Here is an 8,248-nt window from a genome sequence, read left to right on the forward strand (position 1 = left end):
AACACACCGTGTCACAACATCATATTCATAAACATGGCATACATAGCAATTCACTGCAAGAATCACATACATAAACATAGCATGCATAGTATTTCACTGCAAGAAACATCCAACCTAGCATACAGTAACAACATAGGGTGCATGCAAGGGCCACAGAGCACGCACCAACATACATACATAACTAACGCCAACAGTAAGGTTACTTACCTCGGTGGCCTCGATTGAAGTCACTCACAACGAGCTAATCCTGGCGGTTAAATATGTCCTATGATAACCACATAAAAACTTAGGAACCTTGCATAACATACCCTAGCTAAACCTCATGCAAATTATCAAAATAAACCCCCGACCTAATCTGTCTTTAACGTTTAGGAACCATACTGACCTCGGATGGTAAAACTAAGGGCAGAAACGGCTTTGGAAGGGTCGAAAACCTTGGAATCGATATATTATAGTGATACCGAGTCACCAAGCCGAGCTGCCGAGCCGACTAACTAAGCCGCCAAGCCGAGCTGCGGGATTTGACGGAGCCGAGCCGCTGTACACGTCAAGCCGAGCCGAGAGCATGCGTGCAGAGCCGAGACCAAGGCTGCAGCGCGCGTCCGTGTTGGGCTGAAACGCACAGGCCCGCGTTCGTTCCGTGGGTCGATTCAGAGGCCGAAACCCGACCCGACCTTGCGTCTTTTTCACCCGAGGATCCCGATGAACCCTAATCGCAGAGTTCGACTGCCGTTGCCGATGAGACCACCGTCGTCCTTGGCGATGCGTCTGTCCCGCTCGTCCCGAAGTACCCTGGCGTCGGTTTGCTACTACATACGGGCTCCCAGAAGTCCAAAGTCTCGCGACGTTTTCGATCTCTCACCTAACCTTTCGGCTCCTCCCTCACAGGTACGACAGTGACTCAAAAGGGAAAGACGGCCACTAAGTTTACCTAGGGTTTAATATGGGGACCCAAGGCATTAATACGCCCTTGCTGGCAAGGCATGCCTCACCGAAAATCCCACGATTTCCGGCGAGATTCAAGGCGTTTTTTTTTTTGTGCCTTTTTTAAACCCTTATCGTTACAAGTTTGTAGTGTCGTGGGCGCCTTGTTGGATTCTTTTGTGTTCATAGTTTTGCGATTGTTTCCTCAAGTTCTCTATTGATTACTTCCAGGCTAGGTTGTCGTTATTGTTTTCCCTAGGTATGAACTGCTTATATTAATGAATGCATTGTCGTTATTGAGACTGTCTCACGTGAGCTCTTGTCCTGTTGATTAGGCGAGTACAAGGTAACGTCCCTAATTAGGGTAGAGAAAATTAGGAGCGTTACACTAGTCTTGAGATGTTGAATTTCTTTGACATCATTGCCTATCAACAGAATATCATCAACATACTGCAATGAAGTAAGTACCTCTACTCTTAGTAAAGAAAGAGTAATTTGCTTTGGATTGAATGTAGTCTGCATTTTATATAGTGGTAGAGAATATGGAGAATCAATTGCGAGGAGATTGATTTAACCCATAAAGAGATTTATGTAGCCGACATACTATATTCTTCCCCTATCGGCGAAGACCTGGTGGTACAGATATGTAGACTTCCTCGTCGTCTAAATTACCATGGAGAGAGGCATTTTGAACATCCAACTGATAAGTGAACCATTTTCGAGTAGCAACAATAGTAAGTAAGCAATGAAGTGTAGTAAGTTATGTTGCAGGAGAAAATGTCTCTTTATAATCAATTCCTTCGACCTGAGTGTATCCCTTTGCTACTAGCTGAGCTTTATAACGTTCAACAGAACCATCAGAGTTATATTTAATCTTGTACACCCAACGACAACCAATAATTTTATGGCTAGGTGGTAGAGGAACGAGAGATCAAGTACTATTACGGTCCAAAGCAATTTCAACATTCATAGTCTGCTTCCATAATGGGTAGCCAACTGCCTCATCATATGTAACGACCCAAAATTTTCTACTTAATTTAAGATCGCTACTGTATACGTACCATAAACATTGAATGCGGAAGACTTCATTTAAATTCCGTAAAACATAACTTTTATCTTAAAACACAGCCATGGACTTACGTGTTTCGAAAACATCTTTAAAACGACACAACAAAAGACTAAATAAAATGAATAAGAGTTTAAGTTAAAAACATCATAGTCTAGCCTAAGTCTAAGAAAATAAATACCACTACCCTATGCATGTGCCATGGTCTTGAGTTGCGATGTCGTCGTCAGCCGTACAGGAATGCCTTGCCTTAACCTGAAAAATGTAGTAGCACATGACTTGAGTATTTAAAGAAATAACCAGTAAGTGACCCCACTATTGGGGTTAAATGCAACAATCACATGCAATGAGATGATGGGACCTATCTTTCGTTTCGTTTTCCCTACGGTGCTGTCCTAACGGGTAATCTTTGGACATGTACCATATACTCTACACACAACCCATACGTGCGAGTATGGGCTCAATAGCTAGTTCACACACCGTTGGGCCACTTTTCTTATCCGGTGGGCATACTCTAGGAGCCCCTTATACCGGAACCTGTTAGAACTAGTAACCGTCACGGCAGCGCTATGCAAAGCATAACGATCGTTGTCTTGCCATTGGATGTACGCGTCCGTACCCTCGTGATGGGTTAGGGGTATCCCCCGAGATGCATGAACACACATAATGCATGAGGTCCCCATTACTTCTACATTTTAATTATCCTTTATTACAACGCCGCTAGCATTATGTACATATCATATCATTTTTCATATCGTTTCAGATATCATTCATCATTCATATCATATCATTTCTCATTCTTCAGTTCATATTAGGCTGTATACACACAATTTAAGAGACCTAACATAACGTTCTATGCTTTTAACATAACATTTCATCATATACACATCATACCATGACATATTGCATCACAATGTGTCATATCATAAACAAGTCATAACGTAAATCGTAGTCATATCGTTTTTTAACTTATCATAGCCTTAACGTTCTTATACCTATCACAGACATATCATTACGTGAATGTACCTCAGTCATATCATCACAAGAATGTAACCAAACGCTATCATTCTATCAATCCTAACGCTATCGTTCTATCAATCTATCACAAACCTATCCCTTTCTACCCGTAGCCTAACCATATTCTTCCATCAATCTCTCTTATCCATATCACTCCGGTATCTAACCTAACCTTAACGTTTAATGAACGTATTTTACTCCTATCGTTACATTTCGTTTTGTGCATCCTTCTTGTGTCCTATCTCAAACATATCATTAAACACATCGTACCGTAATTATTATCAAACAATTCACATATTATAATATATACATAACAAATAAGAAACATATCGATCCACAGACAATTCACACATATCATATATATGATACGTGCAGAACCACGGGGCACGTGTCAACAGCAAATATAACCATGCCGATAGTAAGGTCACTTACCTGGTTAACTTAGGCAGATGTTCCGTCGTTATCCTTAATGAAAGTCCATTGAAATCCAAATCAATCTATGTGAGTCCATGACATCAGTTTCAAGTTTGAACTCTATCAAATTATTTCTCTAATTTACCTTGGCTATTGTTAAATTCTGATATTTGAGAGGAAATTTGATGGAGTTCCTTGCCCTTTGATATTTACTGTTTTATTTTTTAAAATTAAGTTCAACAAATCTTTCCTTAATCTTCCCTCTTCCCCTGTAATTATTTTGGAGATATTATTGGTTAATTTTGTTAATCTATCCTAATCTATCCTTACTTCCAAATCTTCTTTTTTTTTTTCTTTTAAGTTAACAGTAGTCAGGATTTCTATCTCTATTTCGTTTTTTTTCTTGTTTCATTTGTTTTGTCTCGTTTAGTTAACAATTATATTCTTAGTTTTTAATTTAATCGATTCATTTGGTTATATTCTTTTTCTATAATTCATATAAAAGTATTGACAACCTAAATCATTACAACAATTCAGGAAATCTAAAATATAATTAGTTATGATTTCCTAAAACTCATACAAAATTCTTTTCGTTTAATCTCTAATTCAAAACTAAATAATTGTGATCAAATTAATATTACTTAATAAAATAAGAGGGAGATTTAACATACCACTACTGACCTCTTCCAATGACATCTAATGACATATCTACCGGGCCCAAATAAATCTGCATAAACCTTTTGTTTTTTTTTTCTATTTGTTTTTGTAGGAAGGAAGAAATTGTGGGTAAATCAACGTTGTTTTTACATAAAAGAATTCGTGATTTGTTGGCAGATTTATTTTTAGGGAAAGAGTGGTGAGAGATTGAAGGAAGGAAGAGGGATCCGTTACCAAATATATATATACATATATTTTTATATTTTTTTTTATTAGTTATTTATTTATTTTATTATTATTTTTATTATTATTATTGTTATTATTATTATTATTACTATTTTATTTTATTTTTCTCGGTTGTTACATCATAGGTTTTAAGTTATGTTTGGGTTATAATAAGAGCTAGAATAGCACGTTGAGCAAGAGAAAAACGAGAGAATGAAAGGTAATGATGAAGGGGATACCTGGCGCCAGTGCCGGGACTTGAGTTAGAGGTTAAATGATTGGTTGTAGAAGACATCTCATAATCATTATGCCAAGCTGGAGGCTGTTTGGTACGAGTAGAACGTTGGAGTGGATCTAATGTATCTGGTGGAATATGATTAAAATTAGTGGGTGAATTTGGAGAAGGATTAGAAGGTGAAGGAATAGAAGGAGGGATAGGATTAGAATAAATGTTTGAGTAGGATGAATCATGAAGTGGTAGAAGGGGAGTCGAATGAATGAGCTAATGTCAAAGGTTGTGAAGCTGATGAAAAAGGAAAATTATCTTCACAAAATTTACATCATGGCTGATAAAGAATTTGTGAAATTGCATGTCATACAACTTGTATCTTTTGTGACCATAAGGATATCCTACAAAAACGCAAGGAATTGCCAATGTTCAAAATTTTGCATAGAATGTACTACAGTTGCATAACATTTACAGCAAAAAATTTTGTGATAATGTAGGTGGTTGTGTGTAGAGTGCTTCAAAGGGTGTCTTGTTAAATAACAATGGTGATGATGTTCTATTTATAAGATAAACAATAGTTAAAATAAGTGTCTTGTTAAATAACAATTGTGATGATGTTCTATTTATAAGATAAACAACTGTTAAAATACACTCTCCCCAAAAATTATGTGGAACATGTGACTGAAAGAGAAGAGACCTAACTATATTTAGGATATGACGATGCTTACGTTCTCCACTCCATTTTTCTTTGTGGAGTATAGACACAAGCGCGTTGAAATTCAATGCCACAAGAAATAAAAAAATGGTCGCAAAGATAAGAACTCAGTCCCATTGTCTGATCGTACTATCTTGATAGTAGTATGAAATTGAGTTTGAACGAATTTAACAAAGTTCATTAACAAATGATATACTTCTGATTTATGTTGCATAAGAAAAACTCAAGTACATCAAGTAAAATCATCAACAATAGTGAGAAAAAAAAGTAAACTATAATGGATAAGAATTTTACGAGGTTCCCAAACATCACAATGTAATAGATCAAAGGCAGAATGTGTTGTTATTGAGTTTCTTGAAAAAGACAACCTAGTTTGTTTTGGTAACAGACAAATACTATAGTTATGAGAAAAATAGCATTATTAAGATGCAATTGATCAACAAGAAATTTAAAACGAGAAAATGAATGATGACTTATGTGACTGAGATACTTGATGAGCTGAAGATTTGATTAGAGATGAAGAAATATGATAGAACCTCCGAATCGTTTACCTGAGCCAATCATCTTCTCCATAGCCAAGTCTTGCATAGCACAAGAATCATGATAGAAGGTGACATAACATTCAAGCCATTGATAAGTTTGCTGATGGACATCATGTTTAAATTGAATGAAGGCGCACATAAAACATGGTTTAATTTAAACTCAAGATTAAATGAAACATTGCAAGTATGTGACTTAGGTGCAGATAAGACTTGTGTTATCCGTTATAATTGCTTAAAATAAAATTTTGGAATGAAATTAGGTGATCATTCTTCTGTATTTAGCTGAGAAATATCGGCCGTATTTGCACATGTCGATAGTCACATTTGCTGTGTTGATTGACTTGTATTGCCCTTCCAAAATTATTTTTCTGTCAACATTGATCTTCTGTAAATCCCTCTTATCACAAAATTTAGTGAAACTTAAGAATTTGACACTCATCAGTTGTATAACCACTTTTATTTTAGTGTTTACATGATTTTTACTTGGTGAATTTTGAATATGTTGTCTTCTTCTGCACTACTGCTGCAATTGAGAAATTCTCAGTAGGTTTAGAAGTTATGTGACACTGCATCTCTTCTTATACAAATAATGAATAGACTTGTCTCATATTAGGTAATGGAGTCATCATCAATAGGTTAGATTTCACCATTTTATAAGATTCATTGAGCCTTATGAATAGTTGCATCAACTTTTCTTCTTCGCATTGATCAACATGTATTGGCGTTGATTACAAGTAAATGGTATGTGATGCGCTTCCAATTCATCCCAGAGTGCTTTGAGCTTGGTGAAATATGCTGACATGATTCCCTGTGACATCGTTGCTATCGGCTTTTGTATTTGAAAAATTGCTAGGATCTGACTTGTATCATTGATACTACTAGGAATGGAATCATTATGGCAAGGAAAAGTTTAATTCAGAGGGAGAAGAAGAGGCAAAAATTGGAACAAAAATATCATTTGATTCGTCAATCCTTAAAAAAAGAAATAAGCAAAGTTCCATCGTTGAGTGAGAAATGGGAAATTCATGGAAAGTTACAATCCCCACCGCNTATGCGGCTTTCTTGATTGCCTCTACATCAGGCAAATTTGGTTAATTTTGTATGTGTTGTATCCTCGAAAATCTCATTTCTTTCGATGGAGAAGGGGATCTTCTTTCTTATATTTCTACATCTAGGATCTGACTTGTATCATTGATACTACTAGGAATGGAATCATTATGGCAAGGAAAAGTTTAATTCAGAGGGAGAAGAAGAGGCAAAAATTGGAACAAAAATATCATTTGATTCGTCAATCCTTAAAAAAAGAAATAAGCAAAGTTTCATCGTTGAGTGAGAAATGGGAAATTCATGGAAAGTTACAATCCCCACCGCATAATAGTACACCCACACGTCTTCATCGACGTTGTTTTTTAACCGGAAGACCGAGAGCTAACAATCGAGACTTTGGGCTATCTGGACACATACTTCGTGAAATGGTTCATGCATGCTTGTTGCCTGGGGCAACAAGATCAAGTTGGTAAGGATTCAAATATCCCTTTCTATTCATTTCTATGATCATAGAGGGACCCCCTTTACCATTCTGTATAAATAGACTATTCTATTTGTACAGATATGGTATAGGGGTGCATTCAATCTTTGTTTGTCTATTAGTTCACAGTTCTTCGCGGAGTAGAGCAGCTTGGTAGTTTGCAAGGCTCATAACCTTGAAGTCACGGGTTCAAATCCTGTCTCCGCAAAATCAAATTTTTTTGTCTAAAAAATTTAGGTTTGATCTTGGTAACTATTAATTAATGACTATTAATATTAGCTTTTTTTTCTTTCCGGATGGGAGGAAAAGAAAAGAAGGGGGAGGATAGAACCACTATACTATCACGGTCAATTATACTTAATAATTTATCCTATTAAATTAAAAACATTAACCTATTATCCTGATCCTGGGCGGATAGCGGGATCAACTATACTTAATAATTTATCCTATTAAATTAAAAACATTAACCTATTATCCTGATCCTGAGCGGATAGCGGGATCAACTATACTTAATAATTTATCCTATTAAATTAAAAACATTAACCTATTATCCTGATCCTGGGCGGATAGCGGGAATGAGTTAACCAAGATAATATCATACTGTTTCACTGATTCCAGATTTACTTTAGGATCGGTAATATGTCTAATTTACTTTTATTGGAACAAGTGAATATCGTGGGTTATCAGAGTGATATGTAATAAAGATGTGTTAAATTAATATCCGAAGTATTAAAGTTGGATTTGGCTGATTCTGCCATAAAGAAAAAATTTTATATTTAAGAATACTCGGGATCGATAGTGCAATTTTCACTAATGTTCTTTAAATAAAATACAAACTATCAATTAGCTCCTACAAATGAGATAAAGTATACTACTAGTCAAATTCTGAAAAATAACATAAAATATACTCTTGAAAATAAGATAAAAAGAG

The sequence above is a fragment of the Cucurbita moschata genome, unplaced genomic scaffold, assembly GCF_002738365.1.
Source record: "Cucurbita moschata cultivar Rifu unplaced genomic scaffold, Cmos_1.0 Cmo_Scf00016, whole genome shotgun sequence".
Classification (NCBI taxonomy): domain Eukaryota; kingdom Viridiplantae; phylum Streptophyta; class Magnoliopsida; order Cucurbitales; family Cucurbitaceae; genus Cucurbita; species Cucurbita moschata.